We start from the raw sequence: 20,262 nt of genomic DNA on the forward strand, positions 1-20,262 counted from the left end.
GGACATTTGCTGAGGGGTCAAGTGGTGAGGAATTTGAGTCTGGTCCTTCCACAGGTTGGGAAGAAGGAGGTGGGAGGCTGTCCCCAATCTGAGAACAGGACAGCCTTCCTTCTCTTTCCTCCTTCTTCACTGCCCCCTTATAATATGCAGTGAATCTTATGTCTTCCCTCCACAGCCTTTCCCAGTCGTTTTGATATTTCTCCCGGAAACCCTATTTTTCTTGTCTTTCATTCAGTTGGAAGTTTTGGAGCTAGTGTGCCAAATATATATGGATTTCAACGTTCTTAATTTATTAATTTTCATTAGATTCTGCAAATCATTAGATTCTGCAAATAGCAGGAGCATGAAGAATTTATTTTTTCCGTTTCCATTTAAAGCAATCTATAAATAAGGAAATTCAATGAACCACCTCAAGAAGTCATTCAAATAAGTTTGCAGGCTGCATGCAGTTCCATGCTTTCTCTTGTTACTGTTTTTCTTTTTTTAAAAAATAGTAATATCACAGAGCCCAAGAGGGAGTCTCAAGGAGGAAGTATCTCTTTGCTTCAGTTTCACGTTGACTCCTGAGTTGTTTGGTTCACACAAGTGCTTGTTCCAGCGGCGGCTGCTTCGCACTGCAGATCTGGAAGACGGGATTTTGCTGTGCAACGCTTTTGTGGAAAGGTCACTTACTGGCAACATTCACTGAGCACTGAGAGAGATAAAAAGCTGCAATCCAGTGACCCCCTCGATGGTACGGTGGGGGGGGGGACCCTGCTCACAGACCTGCACTGGATCCCCCCATGCAGGGGCGAGGGAGAAAAAGGACAGAGCCATAGCACTCTGACTGGGGATCCTTGCCCAGGGAAAACGAGATGCCAAACTGCACCCACATCCAACGTCTGGGTTGACATTCACCAAGTACATCTTTCTGCATGCAAGCATTCTTGGATCCTGGCCTGTAGCTTTTTCGGCTGGTCCTTTATTTAGATATGGTGTGTGACTATGGGTTTTTTTTGGGGGGGGGCGAGGGTGTTCCACTTTCCCCATGTGAGGTACAAAAAATAATAATATTTAACCATTTCCCCCCTACGTACATGTTGAAGTAGAATCGATAACTGGTTAGCGTATGTACAAAATCTTTACAGAATTCTATCTTGGAGCTTTAAAAAATATAAATATGGATATTGTTCAAGACAGCAGGTCTCTCATTAATATTTTAATGAAGGTTTCATTATTGTATGTTCTTCATTATTTTAACGACTGTCAGGTGCTCAGAGGGGGGAGGGGGGGCAAGACTCCTTCAGCAGGGACAGCTTGAGTTTATTTATAATTAGCTACTGACCTCCCTCCTGCCAGTCTCTTCTGCATCTTGCTTGGCCACAAGAATCCAATGTATTCCAAACAGATTTAAATCGTGATCTCCGGGAGAAGATGATGAAGAAAAAGAAATCTTTCCGTGCTGTTTATTTCCCCCCCACCCCAACATTAATTAAAAAATAAAAATTAAATCCTCCCTCAATTATTTTTTTTTATAAAAAAAGTTAAAAGAGATTTCTGATTAAATAATTCTGAGAAGAAAAGGTTTGATGCAGCCGCGTCTGGAAGGGTCAGAGCAAAGATGCTGGTGCAGGAGGTCAGCTGGTCCCGGTGGCTGATGGAGGTTCTGCTCCCTTTCTGCTGCTAAGCACGAAGTCCGTGGGGAGACTCTCCAGAAGGCACTTGAGCTGTTCCTGCCCTAGCTTGATCTTGTCGTCCAGCTCGTGCTGTTCTATGAGCAGACCAGATTTCATCTTCACGAAATGCTGGTAGTCTCGAAGCTGCTCCCCTGAGAGGTAATTGCATAGGATGTCCAAGACCATGTGCTCTCACCGGTCCAGGTTCTCCTTCAGCTCACGGGCGTCTTCGTGCTGGCCAGGCAGCATCTTCCGCTTCTCGTTCAGAGAGCTCCGTTCTTGGTTATCAACATCCCCACTGTCACATGTCCCGCTCCGCTACCTATGGCGTGTGTCTCTTGCAGCTGATGGTGGCTGTCATTTGCATCCCCATAACAGCAACCTAACTGGGGATGTTGGCCCCCTCAATATTGGGGGCATTGAGCCCCCATGGCCAGGATTCAACCCAGAGGGGAATGCATTTTATTATCTGTGTTTTCCAATAATTTTTGTAGCTTCCCCACCGCTATCGTCTCCACCAGTTTGCCCCAGATTTGGAGGGGGGAGGTTAATTTATTATATACATAATTTGCTTTCAGACTGCACTTCAAATGTGCAAAAGCATACACTCTGACAGCACCAGAAAAAAACAATAAGGTTAACAGTTTTTACCTGATTTGTCACATTGTGTTAAACACAATGAGCTTCACAGAAAACAGAACATGGAATCTAGAAGCATCCTCAGTTATATGCTTGTTGTTGTTGTTGTTGTTTAGTCGTTTAGTCGTGTCCGACTCTTCGTGACCCCATGGACCAGAGCACGCCAGGCACTCCTGTCTTCAGTTATATGCTAACACTTGATTGTAGTACTCTGACTCAACAAAATAAATAGAAATCCAACATAGGCATCACAATTAATTTACTAGTCTCTTCAAGACTGTATTTTATTTCCAGTGTTTTGGTCTCCTGCTATATATGTAGAAATACACTTTGAGGTAATTAAATTTACAGAAAGCCAAAGTCAAATAAAAATTAGTTATGCTGGGGAAAAATCGGGGGTTTATAAAAAGTAAGATTTTCTACATAGCTTCCCCACCGCTATCATCTCCACCAGTTTGCCCCAGATTTGGGGGGGGGGTTAACATTCCAATTTCTCCTCCATCTTTGCCTCGCTGGACAGTCCCATTTCCTTATCACTGTGTGGTCAAGTTTTCTCAGTGTGACCTAGATGTGTTCATCTACATCTGTCGTATGTCCCACTCAGCTACCTGCACCCTGAGCCAAATTAATTGTTTGGTCCCATAGGCTGGCTTGAGATGCGGTTTAAAAAAACTGAGGATTTTGCTCTAGTTTGAGTTGCCAATCATTCTGGTTCCTTCCTCTTGGTTAAAAGTTGTTTATTTGTTTTTAAACCTGTTATGATGAGAGTTGTAGGGCAAGGAGGAGTAAATGGGGAGCATAAGGAGCCTGGGAAGACAGACAACCACACCCACCCACCATGTTCCAGCCAAAGTTCTCAGTTGCAAACACCTTTTTTTTGTATGTTGTCTTGTCTCTGATCCAAGTGACAACAGACGGCTGCATAGGAGCTGCTGCTGGATCACACTGGGTTGATGGCCTTTCTGGAATTGCACACTTCCCGGAGGTGGCCAGTGTTCCAAAAGTGGGCACTGGCAGTTCAGTGAAATACTTGCAGGCCACTTCAGAAGTGTCTTGACAGGAGTTCTTTAATAGCAGGGTTTGAGTTGTGTGACTGTATCACCTGATGGCGTGTTTGTAAGACAATCCTGGCGTAGAAAGAGGGAGGAGTGTACATATAGCTGATGTACGTACAGAAACTGTGGGAAAACCTGCAATTTTATATCTTAAAAAGAACAATAGTACAATTGCAGTACCAAAATATTAGCACTGAGTGTAGAACTTGACCTGAGGGGTTGAGGTTTGCGCTTCACCCCTGGGTTTAACTTGGGACTTTGCCAGTGCATTTCTAAGATTCGGGTTCACAAGAATAGTCAATTTAAACCTGGTGCTTTTCATTAAGATGGGGAATAGTGAAGAGCGAAATCAGAGCCAGTTGCAGCAGTGTCAGACCATTGAACAAGGCACCCACATAGGTGAACACCCACACTATAAACTTTTTTTTCTGTACTCAGCTTTTCATTTTGTCAGAATGCATCTCTTGTAACTTCAATAATGGAAAGCATTCTGTGGTTACCAATCTTGTCGTACTCCTCTTCTTCCTCCTCTTCTTCATCTCAATATTCCAGCGGCTCTTCCTCTTCCCACCCTTTTGAGAAAAGGTTTGGGTCATCCGAAAATTTTACTTGCAAGACAGAAGTCACTGGCTTGTTGTGTGGCCTGTCCTTTTAGCTTCCACTGTCCTTTGTGTTCTGAGGTTTGCATCTTCAGAAAAGGTTGAGTGCTTTAAGTGAGACAAAAGTTCTTTGATGGCAGGATGTGAATTGTGGAGGAGATTATACATTGAATGGTTTTGCGCCATAGGCTGTATTTAGAAGTGTTGATTATTGTTTTGGTTTTCCTGATTATTCTGTTAGGGCTTCTGTCCACCCCCCCCCCCCCAGTTTCTTTCACCCTGCATTACTTGTTGTGCCATGGAACTGTGTTTTTTCCATCTTTTACAAAAAAAATGGGGCTGCTGCAGTTGGAAAGATGCCTTACTTGGTTATATGGCACAAATGGTTGGAGCCCCATAGTATTAAAGTTTAAGACACGCCTGCAAAGAACACTCTGAAGGTTCTGCCATTGGGGGGAATCAAACTGCAGAATCTTTTAGCTTTCTCTGTCCCTATGTGTTCAGAGGTGTGCATCCTCAGAAAAGGTTGAGCGTTTTAAGTGAGAGAAAAGTTCTTTGATGGCAGAGTGTGAATTGTGGAGCAGATTATACATTTTAAATAGATATTTTCCTTCAGGCTGGATTAGAGTTCCCTTTAGTTTTGATATTTCTCCAGCAAACCCTATTTTCCTTGTCTTCCATTCAGTTGGAAGTATTGGAGCCAGCCTTTCAAATATATATGGATATCAAAGTCCTTTCCTCTTAATTTATTAATTTCCCCCTCTAATAACATTTTATATGTTGCCCAATTTCCCTTCATGTTCTTCTTCTTAACGGCAAATGCTTCAATGGGTGAAATGCACCAAGGGGTTGTAGGTTCCAGAAGATATTTATATTTTATCCATGGTTTATGTAAGGTCTGAGTTGTATGGCTGCATCTTCTGGTAAGGTGTTGGCAAGGGATTGAATCGGGGTGCAGAAAAGGAGAAGGGACACTTGTGTTGAGGGGTTTGGGAATACCTGGCTGCGAGTAACACAGGTGCATCCTCCGCAAATTTGGAGTGTGTGCAGTAACTGAAAAGTTCATTAAGGGCAGGGTGTGAGCTGTGTGGCTGTACCACCTGATGACAAGTTTCGAAAGGAATCCATCTTGCAATAGAAGAGGGCTGAAGCATAGATATTGCTGATGTATGTACAGAAACTGTGGAGAAACCTGCAATTTTTTATTTGAAAAGGAAAGATAGTACTTGAGCAGCAGCCATGAAGAGGAAAGCAGAAACTGTGGGAAATCCTGTAATTCTATTTACCTAGCATAGAGGAAGGGGGGTGGGATGGTGGGGGGCTGCGGAAACCACCCCTCTGCAAATGGCCACGTGGACCAGCAGGGCAGGGAGGATGGGGTGAATGTGGCGCCATGGCAGCCATGATGAAGCCGAGAACTCGGCCTGTTTTGCTCCAGGCCTCCATTAGCAGCAGCAGAAGGAGGAGGAGGAGGAGGAGGAGGAGGAGGAGGAGGAGGAGGAAGGGACGGAGCAGCCAGTTCTTTGCTGCTTTCCAAGCAGAGCACCCTTTCTAGCTGTTAGGATCCCCTCCTCTTTTTTGTTAATTAATCCCTGAATGCACCTCCCTAATGACTGCGCCAGATGTAGCACTGCCTTTCACTTCTCTTCTCTTGCAGAGAGAATGAAAAAGTCAGATAAATGTGCTTGGGATTCTTCAAGTCCAGAATCTGGCTCTTGTGGATCACTTGCTGGCTGATTCCAGGGGCTGCAAATGGTTTCATTGTACCTCCTGAAGGAGGCATTCGTGGCTGAGAAGAATGCAAATGCACCCTCAGCAAATGTGGAGTGGTTGAAGCAACTGAAAAGTTCAGTGCTGGCAGGGTTTTAGTTGTGTGGCTGCAGGTATCCGATGGGGTGTTTGCGAGGGATTCAGTCTGCTTGGAGAAAAGGAATAAGAAAGTACATGAAGATTGTGGAAAAACTTGGAATGTGTCATAATGCAAAGTACTAATATTGCCGTAGTAAAACAAGCCAAGCTAAGAAGAGTCACTCAGGATATTCAGGATTGAATCACACACCATTGGTGGGACATCTTTTCAGGATAGAGCCCTACCACGACCAACATTTTAAAATTGGCTTGGCACCCTGTGATAATACGGGTTTTTGGTATTTTGATGTTGCTTATATTAGTGTGTATTTTATATGTTAAAGTTAACCATTTGTATGGGGAAAAGGTATAGAATTTTTTACTCAGAGAGGGAAGGAGGAACAGATTAGCTAAGCATGGAAGAGGTAACCGTGCTGGACCAAGGGGTGGAGTTTATGGGCAATCTATCCGGAAGACATTTGTATTTCGAGGAGTTAGTAGTCTGACATGGTTAGCCTTCCTGCCTTCTCTTCCTTCTCACTCTCTATCTCCTGAGCCGTGTATCAGGAGATTTTTAATGCTGGATGTTTTTAGATATGCTGTAAGCCCCCCAGAGTCCCTTGGGAAAGCCAGCCAAATGGGTGGGGTATAAAGATGTTGGTGATGATTTATTTATTATATATAGCTGGTGTGCATACAGAAACTGCACAAAAACTTCCAATGTTTATATTTTAGAAAGACGATCACTACAATCACAGTTGCAAACACTTTCTTTTTGCACTTTCTAATCTGCTAATATTATTGTCCCTTGATGAAACCACGTTAGCCCATGATTTCTTTGACCAAAAAAGCACTAGAAAGCAACATTTGTAAGGGCAGTACAAAATTGACCAAGTGTGAAGGCTGGAGCACTTACAAGTGGCGCACACAAAATGTAAGCCACAAAGAGCAACGTGAAGGTGTTTCCATGCGATAGCTACCTTTGTGCCACAAGGTATAATGTGCATATTGGTTGGCATTCCAAACCATTCTTCTCCATGGCACGGCAAAGCCTGAGAAAGGCTTGCAGTATCACAACGATGGCTGGGCAGCCAAGTCATAAAAACCACCACCACCAAGCCAGCAGCACCCCCTGTACGGCAATTATGTGTGCCAGCTCTCACGATTCCATTTTTCAGAAGCGGTCATATGATGAATAGAGTGCAAAGTCTCTGAGGTTTATGAGGCTCTTGCTGATCCGCTGCCTAGGCTTTAAGTTGCACCTCACTGGGTGGCAGCCTATGTCGTTTTCTGCCGCATTGCCCCTCCTAGACAGCATGGAAACCATGTGATTCAGCTTGGACCGGATGACAGAGTAGTGGAATTCCCTCTCCTTGTTCAGCTTGCGGAAATAGTCTGTCCTGTGGTTGGCAGCATAGTCTATGGACCTCAGGGATGTCAGTGAGCCCGTAGAGCTTGACTGAGAGCACTGGGAAGACAGTGAAGAAAGCGACCGAGCACTAGATGAACTTGAAGTGGCCTTCCAAGAAATGGGAGATACTACTTTAGAAAGCAGCCTCTGACTGCAAAACTTAGTCAAGGACACATGACTTGTGGGGTTGCGGTTTGCACTTCACCCTGGGGTTGTAGCTTGGACTTTTGCTAAGGGGTCAAGAGGTGAGGAATTTGAGTCTGGTCCTTCCACAGGTTGGGGAGAAGGAGGTGGGAGGCTGTCCCCAATCTGAGAACAGGACGGCATTAGATTTCCCTTTAGTTTTGATATTTCTCCAGCAAACCCTATTTTCCTTGTCTTTCATTCAGTTGGAAGTATTGGAGCCAGCCTGTCAAATATATATGGATTTCAAAGTTCTTAATTTATTAATTTCCCCCTCTAATAAAATTTTATATGCTTGGACTTTTGCTGAGGGGTAAAGAGCTGAGGAATTTGAGTCTGGTCCTTCTACAGGTTGGATAGAAGGAGGTGGGAGGCTGTCCCCAATCTGAGAACAGGACAAGTCAGGTTCAGGGATGCAAAAGTCGGAATGGGCATTGTGATTCTGCACTCTTCTCCTTCCAGCAGTTTCCTGTAAGTGGCAATCTCAATATCAAGAGCCATCTTTACATTCAGCAGGTCTTGGTACTCGTGCCGATGGCAAGCCATTTCTTCCTTCATGTTTTGGATCACTTCCTGGAGTCGGGTAATGTTGTCTTGGTAGTTAGCTGCTTCAAGATTAAAGTTCTCCTCCATCTCACACATCTGACATTCCAGGGATTCGTTAGTTCCTTTAAGTGCATCCACTTAACAGGTGAGACTCTGAATTTGCCTGCGGTACTCATTCGCTTATTGTTTTGCCTGGCACAGGGCATCATTGTTCCTGGCTTGCTTTTATCAGCCAGGATGGACAAGGATCAAGAAGACAGGTGGTTGGTTTCATTCGTCCAAGCAGCCTGTCCGCATGCTAAGAGGTAACAGATTGGATTTGATCCCATATAACATGACTAGACAGGACTCTAGCACTCTCCCGCCCCGGCCCTGCTCCCACGGTGGAGTCTACCTCCTTCCAAATCTGAGACCCATGTTCTACAGTTTATCTGGAAGAGAATAGTGGAGTTCTCTCCATTACTAGATGCACGGGGTTAAAACATCTGATCCTTTCCCCTGTTCAGGTCTTTATTCTCTCTCTCTCTTCTATCTCCTGTCTCACTGGAGAGGACCAAGTGCCAGGATCCCACAATTGCAGTCTGTTGTAAGAGGTTAGTGGCAGAGATTCCTCTCCTCTTTTGAGCAAAGTACCACCTGAAGGAATGTTTGGAACGGAATCCATATTGGTGTAGGAAAGGCTGAAGCAATCAAGCTGCAGAATGTGTTAGCTTTTTCTGTCCCTATGTGTTCAGAGGTGTTCATCCTCAGAAAAGGTTGAGCGTTTTAAGTGAGACAAAAGTTCTATAATGGCAGGGTGTGAATTGTGGAGGAGATTATACATTTTAGATAGATATTTTCCTTTATGCAGGATTAGAGTTCCCTTTAGTTTTGATATTTCTCCAGCAAACCCTATTTTCCTTGTCTTTCATTCAGTTGGAAGTATTGGAGCCAGCCTGTCAAATATATATGGATGTCAAAGTCATTTCCTCTTAATTTATTAATTCCCCCCCCCCAATAACATTTTATATGTTGCGCAATTTCACTTCATGTTTTTCTTAACGGCAAAGGCTTCAATGTGTGAAATGCACCAAGGTGTTGTAGGTTCCAGGAGATATTTATATTTTATCCATGGTTTATATAAGGTCTGATTTGTGTAGCTGCATCTTCTGGTAAGGTGTTGGCAAGGGATTGAATCGGGGTGCAGAAAAGGAGAAGGGACACTTGTGTTGAGGGGTTTGGGAATACCTGGCTGCGAGTAACACAGGTGTATCCTCCGCAGATTTGGAGTGTGTGCAGTAACTGAAAGGTTCATTGAGGCAGGGTGTGAGCTGTGTGGCTGTACCACCTGAAGGCATGTTTGGAACGGAATCCATTTTGGTGTAGGAAAGGGCTGAAGCATACATATTGCTGATGTATGTACAGAAACTGTGGAGAAACCTGCAATTTTTTATTTCAAAAGGAAAGATAGTACTATAGCAATGTACAGTACAGAAGCAATGAAGAGGAAAGTTTTATCATATGGAGGAGGAAAGTGGGAGTAAAAGAGGGTGCGGGGAGGCAGAAAACCACAGATGTCCAGCACATTCAAGTTGACAGTGTTGCTGCCGCAGAGGCAAATGTGGCTGATGAAGCACTGCCGTTCACTTCTCTCCTCTTGAAGCATAAACTCTGCTGATGTATGTTGAGAAACTGCAGCAGAAATTGCAATGTACGTGTGTGTGTGTGTGTGTGTGTGTGTATGTATTTGGTTTTTTTAAAGAAACACCAGCTTAAGATTTATTATGCAAAAAGCTTTTATGAAAAGTTTTTTTAAAAAACACACACACCAAAGGAAGTAGAATTTATGGATGAAGAAATCAACCTTCCTGCCAAAAAAGGATACATGTGTGTTCTCTCTATTAGAGTTGAGCAACAAAAACCATGAGGCAAAACAGCCCTAAGACACCTCAGTTTTCATGTTCTTGAAAGTCCCCTTCACCCCCAAAAAATGATGTTAAAAAACTATAATCCAAAATATACATACAAGCTGCATATATGTAAGTTGAGGTTTTTTGTTGTTGTTGCCCTTTTTTCTGAGCAAATGACAGATCAGTCCATATTTGTCACAAGTTGCTGCATTGTTGGAAGTGTGTGATTTCAGTAAGAAATCTCCTGACCAGTAAACTAGCATGAAGAATCTGAGTGTTCAGAGCTTTAATAATAATAATAATAATCCGCCCAGTGACACACAAACGCCACAAAATTTCTTCTTCTGCAAAGTTTCTTCTTGTTTAATACAGCCATACGATAGTTATTAAAAAGTGAGCTTGCTTTCAATGCCCCCCCTCCCCGGCCTGCAAATTTTGTTTTCAGGCCGTTGGAAGAGAATAACAGATTGAGGGCAGAAAGTTGTTTCTGGAAGACCAGTCAAGGCATCAGCAACTGGCTGGCCAGACCCATGTTCTACAGTTTATCTGGAAGTGAATGATGGTGGTCTCTTCATTACTGGATGCATGGCGTTAAAACATCTAATCCTTTCCCCTGTTCAGGTCTTTATTTTTTCTCTCTTCTTCTATCTCCTGTCTCACTGGAGAGGACCAAGTGCCAGGATCCCACACTTGCAGTCTGTTTTAAGAGGTTAGTGGCAGAGATTCCTCTCCTCTTTTGAGCAAAGTTCGGATGCCCGCTCTGCAGCTTTTAAAGAGAGTAGGGAAGTCTCGGCTGTGGGAGGATCTTGCCCCTTATTCGCCTGTTCTTCTAGCACGATCTGCAGGTCAAAGATATAGTCGATTACATGCTGCAAGATTTCCACTTGGCTGACTTTGGTGCCTTGTGGGATCCTCGGCACCAGCTCGCGCAGCTTGGAGTAGCAGTCATTCATGTCGTAAAGGAGGTTCTTGGGCTCCTCCTGAGCCGGCCTCTGTTTTTTTTGTTTTGGCAAGACTCATGGCATTTTATTGAAGGCCTGTGCAGCAGAAGTCACTGGCCGAGGGGCTTCGTTCTGTTGTTCGTTCCCTGGGTGATGGTGAGGCTCTGATCAGAGAGGCAGCACGCAGCTTGCTTCCTAGCAGATCCTGACTGATCTGACGCGGCTGATTCCTTTCATGGCCATAAAGGTGGAAAAACCAGCAGGGATTCGCAGAAGGGCAAGATTTCCTTCCTTAAGGCGGGAGAAGCAAGCAAGCAACCTCGAGATACTGCCCCTTGGTTGCCAGCCTGCTTGATTCTCTACTGTGTGCACGCAGAAAATGCTTCTCTTTGCAAAAAACCCCCATGTATATATTTTAAAAACAGAAATGCTACCTTTGCAGTACAAATATTTTCACTGATCAAAAAGTTGAGCGGTAGTATTCCTCCTCTTCCTCTTCCTTTTTAATTTTTTTAAATTGAGTTTTACAGTTATACAATGTTAAAATCAGTACAATCATCTTAAACATAAGAAGAGAAAAGGATGAAATAAAATCCAGTTCTCCCCCCACCCAAAGATTCCCCTCAACTTCCCCTTCTGGTTCTTTAAGTATTTACTAATTCTACTTACATTATTTTACCTCAATTTCAAAGTCTTCTAACTAAATGCTCTTATATTATCCTTTTTATACACTATTATTCAATTTCCATTGTACACCTGGTTGTTCCCCCTCTTCTTTTTTTTAAGGGTTTTTTATTTTTCATTTTTCAAAAAACAAACTCTTCCATAGCTGCAGTTTAGGATTCAAAATAACATCAACCATCGTGCTCTGACCCTGTCCCCAGCTTGCCACCTTTACCAGACTGCAACGTCTTCCCCCTAGGTCACCAATTGTAAAGACTCTCCTTTCAAACTTTGCTTTGTTTTCTGAACTAACTCTGAACTGCAGGAAGGCCCCACCCAACTCTTATCTGGTCCAGAAACCCATTCTCCGTGACTTTTCTTAATGGCTCATTCCTTCCTTCTTTTCTTCCTTCCACCACGTAGTTCTTTTATTATTAACATTTTAAAGTTTTTCAGTTGCACAAAATAAAGTGGTACAAAATAAAGTTGTACAAAATAATGGTGTGGGAACCATGGCTCGTCTCCCAGGCACTTCCCTGACATGGGGAAGCTGGCCTGGCTTGTATTTTAATGCTTGCTAAACCTACTCTCTGGCATCCAGTTCTAACACACCACACACAGATTAAATTCTAACATTTACTGGATCCAGAAATTTAGGATATCTGGCACCCACAAACTCATAACACTGCGGAGAAAATGCTAGGATGCCGCCTCCTCTCAATCTGGGGTGGGGGTGGAAGAGCTGGGAGCGGTGAGGATCGTCCCCAGGATTCAACACTTCAGACCAACTCCCCACCAAGCATGGGAAAAGGGCTGGACCTTCTCCCCAGAGAATAAGGCTTGTTGGAAATTGAAGATCAAACCATTAGTGTGGGCATAACAGAATTCCACATGACCCTCATCATAGTCTAGGGACACCCAGATCTTCCTGGGCTCATAATTCAAGCTCAAAGGGGTCTGCTCAGGGTGGGTTGAAGCCCAGAAGGGATCAGATGAAGCTGACTCATCCTTTGCCTTCCCATTGGCCCAGATCCCCTCAGAAGGAAGCATGCTGACAAAACCTTTGCACCTCACAGACTCTTTTGCAACCCCTACGGCCCAGGTGGCCCATTCCCTTTCCTCCTCCTCCTTCTCTTCCACCACCACCTCCCACCAGTATCATCCCGAGGTGAATTTTGCATGGCCCAGCACGTAGAGCATGCTGTTGAATCTCTCAGGGTTGTCCAGCACGTCCTGCCTTCCTTCTTCTTCTCAAACTCTTCAGGTTATAACAAGAAAAGGGTGTTCTGTTACTGGCTCCAGAATGACACTCACTTTGTTCAGTGCCTGCATCGGTAGCCCTTTGCATTTCTCCAAGGTATCCTTCTGAAATGAATTTTTCTGAGTGTAAATGCCTGGAGAGAGTCCCAGCAGTGTCCGCCTTCTTTTCAACTCCTGAAACCTGGTCACCGTAGTCCCGATGCCCTTCAGGAACTCAATAGTGGCCAGTTGGCACTTCTTCTCCATTTCTGTGTGTCTCACACTGAGACCGGCGATATCCTCCGAGAGCTTGATGATATTTATTTCCTTTTTCTTCTTCATCTCCTTCTCCAGATCCTCCAGTTCAGTCAGCCAAAAGCGCTGCAGCTCCTCCAGGAAGTTGCGCATCTGCTCAAAAGCGCCCATGATCTTGTTCTTCTCCTCCTCCTTTCTCCGCCGGATATGCCTGGCTCTTTCTTCTTCTGCCAGTTTCAATTCCATAATCACTCATCTCTCTTGCACCAGAAACTGCACTATTTGCTTCAACCACTGTGAAGCCTGGTCCAGATTAATCAGTTCATGTGCTCTTTCGACCTCTTGCAGACAATGCAGATGGGGGCCGCGCAAGCCCTGCAGAAAAGGTGCAAGGGTTCCCCATGTCCCTCACAATCGGCTCTCCCCACCTGATGGGTTAACTTCTCTCCCCCCCCCCAATTTTTAAAATTAATTTTCAACATTTATCACAAACATAACATATAACACACACAACACAAAATATACATTACAATACTAAAGAAAAAACACACAAAACTAATTGACTTATTACTTTTAAAACTCAATTTTAAATACAACGCAATTAACAGATTATATTATAAATGATATTATAGGTTCCCATATACCCGCCACTTCACCTCCCAAATATGTTGTTAAAAAACTATAATCCAAAATATACATCCACGCTGCATATATGCAAAGTTGGGTTTTTTTGTTGCCCTTTTTCTGAGCAAACGACAGATCAGTCCACATTTGTCACAAGCGGTTGCAATATTGGAAGTGTGCGATTTCAGTAAGAAATCTCCTGACCAGTAAACTAGCATGAAGAATCTGAGTGTTCAGAGCTTTAAAAATAATAATAATAATAATAACCCGCCCAGTCTCACACACAAACCCCACAAAATTTCTTCTTGTGCAAAGTTTCTTCTTGTTTAATACAGCCATACCATATTATTAAAAAGTGGGCTCGCTTTCACTGCCCCACCTCCCCGGCCTGCAAATTTTGTTTTCAGGCTGTTGGAAGAGAATAACAGATTGAGGGCAGAAAGTTGTTTCTGGAAGACCAGTCAAGGCATCTGAAACTGACTGGCCAGACCCATGTTCTACAGTTTAGCTGGAAGAGAATGATGGGGGTCTCTTCATTACTGGATGCACGGAGTTAATTCATTTGATCCTTTCCCCAGTCAAGGTCTTTTCTCTCTCTCTTCTTCTATCTTCTGTACAACTGGAGAGGACCTATGGAATCTATGACGTGTTGCAAGATTTCCACGGCTGACTTTGGTGCCTTGCGTGTTAAGACCTCCAAGACCTCCCCAAATAAAGACACAATTGATGCCAAATTTAGTTTATGGTTATTGGCATAATTTTGGCCAGAATGAAAAATGAAGATAGATGTGCTTTGAATTGTTCAATTCCAGAATCTGGCTCTTGTGGATCACTTGCTGGCTGATTCCAGTGGGTGCAAATGGTTTCTTTTTCTTTTTTTTCTTTTTTATTTCAAAACCAATTTTTTTTTTGCAAATATCAAATTCAAAATCCATATTCATTTTCTAACATAAGCCTATTACATAGATTACCTAAATTAAAATATATCTAAATACTCTAGGCTTCCATTTGTTGTATATAAATATAACGCAATTAACGGATTATATTATAAATGATATTATAGGTTCCCCCACTCCCCTTCACCCATGTGTGATCTCAATATTTTACTTCCATCTTGTTGTGGTGTTATAATTTAATAATTATTCAATTGCATCTATTATCATTTTCTTCCTTACCCCTGCACGTTTTACACATTCTCTATTAATATTTCAATTCCAGAACCATATTTTTCATTTATTCCTTCACTCCATCCCACTCTCTAATTATTCTCTGATTTGAGTGGCCTCTAATAATTGCTGTCAATTTTGTGGTTTCTGCAAACTCGTCGAGTTTGTATTGCCATTCTGATAGTGATGGGATTTTCTCTCCCTTCCAGTTTTTTTGCAATCAATATTCTGGCAGCTGTTGTTGTGTAAAGGAGTAGATTTTTCTTGTCTTTGGTGATGTCATTAGATATTTGGCCGAAAGCTTTCATGAGGTGATCTACAGCAGGGTTGAGCAGGATAATAGCCCAAAATCTTTTACAAAGAACTTGTTGTTCCATGGAACTGTGTTTTTTCCATCTTTTACAATGGAAATGGGTCTGCTGCAGTTGGAAAGATGCCTTACTTGGTCATATGGCACAAATGGTTGGAGCCATGCCTGCAAGGAGCACTCTGAATGTTCTGCCACTTGGGGGCAATCAAGCTGCAGAATGTTTTAGCTTCCTCTGTCCCTATGTGTTCTGAGGTGTTCATCCTCAGAAAAGGTTGAGTGTTTTAAGTGGGACAAAAGTTATTTGATGGCAGAGTGTGAATTGTGGAGGAGGTTAAACATTTTAGATAGATAATTTCCTTTAGGCTGGATTAGAGTTCCCTTTAGTTTTGATATTTCTGCAGCAAACCCCATTTTCCTTGCCTTTCATTCAATTGGAAGTATTGGAGCCAGCCTGTGAAATATACATAGATTTCAAAGCCCTTTCCTCTTAATTTATTAATTTCCCCCTCTAATAACATTTTATATGTTGCCCAATTTCCCTTCATGTTTTTCTTCTTAACGGCAAATGCGTCGATGGGTGAAATGCACCAAGGGCTTGTAGGTTCCAGGAGATATTTATACATTTCATCCGTGGTTTATATAACACCTAAGTTGTGTAGCTGCATCTTCTGTTTTGTGCTATAGGCTGTATTTAGATGTGGTGATTATTGCTTTGGTTTTCCTGATTATTCTGTTAGGGCTACTGTTATTTTTTCCAATGTTTCTTTCACACTACATTACCTGTTCTGCCATGGAACTGTGTTTTTTCCATCTTTTACAAAAAAAATGGGGCTGCTGCAGTTGGAAAGATGCCTTGCTTGGTCATATGGCACAAATGGTTGGAGCCCCATGGTATTAAAGTTTAAGACACACCTGCAAGGAGCACTCTGAATGTTCTGCCATTGGGGGCAATCAAGCTGCAGAATGTGTTAGCTTTCTCTGTCCCTATGTGTTCAGAGGTGTTCATCCTCAGAAAAGGTTGAGCGTTTTAAGTGAGAGAAAAGTTCTTTGATGGCAGAGTGTGAATTGTGGAGCAGATTATACATTTTAAATAGATATTTTCCTTCAGGCTGGATTAGAGTTTCCCTTTAGTTTTGATATTTCTCCAGCAAACCCTATTTTCCTTGTCTTTCATTCAGTTGGAAGTATTGGAGCCAGCCTTTCAAATATATATGGATGTCAAAGTCATTTCCTCTTAATTTATTAATTCCCCCCCAATAACATTTTATATGTTGCGCAATTTCACTTCATGTTTTTCTTCTTAACGGCAAAGGCTTCAATGTGTGAAATGCACCAAGGTGTTGTAGGTTCCAGGAGATATTTATATTTTGTCCATGGATTATATAAGGTCTGAGTTGTGTAGCTGCATCTTCTGGTAAGGTGTTGGCAAGGGACTGAATCGGGGTGCAGAAAAGGAGAAAGGACACTTGTGTTGAGGGGTTTGGGAATACCTGGCTGCGAGTAACACAGGTGTATCCTCCGCAGATTTGGAGTGTGTGCAGTAACTGAAAAGTTCATTAAAGGCAGGGTGTGAGCTGTGTGGCTGTACCACCTGAATGCATGTTTGGAACGGAATCCATTTTGGTGTAGGAAAGGGCTGAAGCATACATATTGCTGATGTATGTACAGAAACTGTGGAGAAACCTGCACTTTTTTATTTCAAAAGGAAAGATAGTACTATAGCAGAAGCAATGAAGAGGAAAGTTTTATCATATGGAGGAGGAAAGTGGAAGTAAAAGAGGGTGCGGGGAGGCAGAAAACCACAGATGTCCAGCACATTCAAGTTGACAGTGTTGCTGCCGCAGAGGCAAATGTGGCTGATGAAGCACTGCCGTTCACTTCTCTCCTCTTGAGGCATAAACTCTGCTGATGTATGTTGAGAAACTGCAGCAGAAATTGCAATGTACGTGTGTGTGTGTGTGTGTGTGTGTATTTGGTTTTTTTAAAGAAACACCAGCTTAAGATTTATTATGCAAAAAGCTTTTATGAAAAGTTTTTTTAAAAAACACACACACCAAAGGAAGTAGAATTTATGGATGAAGAAATCAACCTTCCTGCCAAAAAAGGATACATGTGTGTTCTCTCTATTAGAGTTGAGCAACAAAAACCATGAGGCAAAACAGCCCTAAGACACCTCAGTTTTCATGTTCTTGAAAGTCCCCTTCACCCTCAAAAAATGATGTTAAAAAACTATAATCCAAAATATACATACAAGCTGCATTTATGTAACTTGGGGTTGCCTTACTTGGTCATATGGCACAAATGGTTGGAGCCCCATTGTATTAAAGTTTAAGACACGCCTGCAAGGAACACTCTGAATGTTCTGCCGTTTGGGTGCAATCAAACTGCAGAATCTGAACTACACAGGGGCTGATAGCCTGGTATGCACCATTGTATTTTTCTTCAAAGGTCTTTGGGCCTGGTGTGAGACAATATCAAATTTCATTGGACAACATTGCTTTTCACACATGTATGCTTCTCTTCTCCCTTTAAAATGGAAGCAAATAAGTAAAGAGAAGGGGAGGAGGGGAGGTTATCTCTCCTACTGCTTTCTTACCAATATTCTAAATTGCTAAATCATGCTTTGAACTTTTCAGAAGGAGAGGGAAAGTACAAATACTTTAAATAAGCCAATACATAAAGATATGAAAGGAACCTATTGTTTCTGTATACAATGCTAATGTTACCATGAACAAAACTTTTTATTTATTTTTTGTTTATTGGTTTAGAAACATTGTTTGAAGCCCTGCAGCATGCAAATGATCTACAGATGGATACATTGAATGTTTCCCATTCCTCTACCTCATCTTCGACTAGCGGGCCATTTCCCTTGCCAGTCCCACTTCTCTGTGAAGTTATATCTCTCGTTTTGACCGAGATGTGTCCTTCCACATCTGTCGCATGTCCCGCTTGGCTCCCTATGGTGTGTGTCTCTTGCAGCAGAAGATGGCTGTCATTTGCTTCCCCATAACAACAACCTAATGGGGGATGCTGGCCCTCTCAATATTGGGGGGATTGAGCCCCCATGGCCAGGATTCAACCCAGAGGGGAATGCAATTAATTATCTGTGTTTTCCCATAATTCTTGTAGCTTCCCCGCCGCTATTGTCTCCACCAGTTTCCCCCAGATTTGGGGGGTTTAACATTCCAATTTCTCCTCCATCTTTGCCTCGCTGGACAGTCCCATTTCCTTATCACTGTGTGGTCAAGTTTCCTCAGTTAGACCTAGATGTGTTCATCTACATCTGTCGTATGTCCTACTCGGCTACCTGCACCCTGAGCCAAATTAATTGTCTGTTCCCATAGGCTGGCTTAAGATGTGGTTTAAAAAACTGAGGATTTTGCTCTAGTTTGAGTTGCCAATCATTCTGGTTCCTTCCTCTTGGTTAAAAGTTGTTTATTTGTTTGGAAACCTGTTATGATGAGAGTTGTAGGGCAAGGAGGAGTAAATGGGAGCATAAGGAGCCTGGGAAGACAGACAACCACACACACCCGGCTTGTTCCAGCCAATGTTCTCAGTTGCAAACACCTTTTTCTTGTATGTTGTCTTGTCTCTGATCCAAGTGACAGCAGATGGCTGCATAGGAGCTGCTGCTGGATCACACTGGGTTGATTGCCTTTCTGGAATTGCACACTTCCCAGAGGTGGCCAGTGTTCCAAAAGTGGGCACTGGCAGTTCAGTGAAATACTTGCAGACCACTTCAGAAGTGTCTTGACAGGAGTTATTTAATAGCAGGGTTTGAGTTGTGTGACTGTACCACCTGATGGCGTGTTTGTAAGACAATCCTGGTGTAGAAAGAGGGCGAAGCGTACATATAGCTGATGTACGTACAGAAACTGTGGGAAAACCTGCAATTTTTTTGCACTGACTGTAGAACTTGACTTGAGGGGTTGAGGTTTGCGCTTCATCCCTGGGTTTAACTTGGGACTTTTGCCAGTGCATTTCTGAGATTCTGGTTCACAAGAATGGTCAATTTCCACCTGGTGCTTTTCATTAAGAAGGGGAATAGTGAAGAGCAAAGTCGGAGCCAGTTGCAGCAGTGTCAGGCCATTGAACAAGGCACTCTTCCCTGACACCCACATAGGTGAACACCCACATTAAAAAATCCACTCTATAACCTTTTTAAAAAAAATCAAAAATTTTTTTGGTACCACAATACTTTTATTATTACCACTACCACCACCATTTTGAAGGCAAACCCTTCCAGTCAATTGGTCTTTTAGTCATCTGCAATTCCCCCCCTCACAGCAGTATCAATTTTGATATACAAAAGTGCCAAACACACTGAGAATATGTTAAGTTTGCAAAATCATATAAAAATCCTGGAATACAGAAAATCCATTCATATGCAGCTTGTACAGCCATACAGCTTCCAATAAGTTTGGCATGCCTACTTTCCATTTGCAGCATTGAACATTCGTTCCTTTATCATCTGCTCCAATTTAACTGCATCAGCACCAAACTTTCTGATTCCACAGGACAGGTTCTCCACAGCCATTTGGTCCTCATTATGGAGCCAACGGAATGTCTTCTCATTTGTACTAAGCTTTTCATTTTGTCAGAATGCATCTCTTGTAACTTCAATAATGGAAAGCATTCTGTGGTTACCAATCTTGTCGTACTCCTCTTCTTCCTCCTCCTCTTCATCTCAGTATTCCAGCGGTTCTTCGTATTCCCCCCCTTTTGAGAAAAGGTTCGGGTCATCCGAAAATTTTACCTTGAAGACAGAAGTCATTGGCTTGTTGTGCGGCCTGTCCTTTTCGCTTCCTCTGTCCCTGTGTGTTCTGAGGTGTGCATCCTCAGAAAAGGTTGAGCGCTTTAAGTGAGACAAAAGTTCTTTGATGGCAGGGTGTGAATTGTAGAGGCGATTATACATTTTAGATAGATATTCTCCTTTAGGCTCGATTAGATTTAACTTTAGTTTTGATATTTCTCCAGCAAACCCTATTTTCCTTGTCTTTCATTCAGTTGGAAGTATTGGAGCCAGCCTGTCAAATATATGTGGATTTCAAAGACCTTTCCTCTTAATTTATTAATTTCCCCCTCTAATAACATTTTATATGTTGCCCAATTTCCCTTCATGTTTTTCTTAACACCAAAGGCTTCGATTGGTGAAATGCACCAATATATATTTTATCCATGGTTTATATAAGGTCTGAGTTGTGTAGCTGCATCTTCTGGTTAGGTGTTGGCAAGGGAT

General features: G+C 42.7%; 1 protein-coding gene and 1 pseudogene across 6 annotated transcripts in view; one reads left to right on the forward strand and one right to left on the reverse strand.

The window, feature by feature from the left end:
• LOC308468857 (uncharacterized protein) overlaps positions 1–20,262 on the forward strand; it is a 144,885-nt gene that overhangs the window by 36,160 nt on the left and 88,463 nt on the right. The gene's annotated exons all lie outside the window — the stretch shown is intronic.
• LOC308468864 (DNA-binding protein inhibitor ID-3-A-like) lies at positions 10,231–11,018 on the reverse strand (annotated as a pseudogene). Its single transcript has 2 exons — positions 10,881–11,018; positions 10,231–10,815 (listed from the first exon to the last, which is right to left on the reverse strand). The product of its transcript is annotated as a DNA-binding protein inhibitor ID-3-A-like (transcript).

The sequence above is a fragment of the Podarcis pityusensis genome (genome assembly GCF_964106645.2).
Source record: "Podarcis pityusensis genome assembly, chromosome: Z".
Classification (NCBI taxonomy): Eukaryota; Metazoa; Chordata; class Lepidosauria; order Squamata; family Lacertidae; genus Podarcis; species Podarcis pityusensis.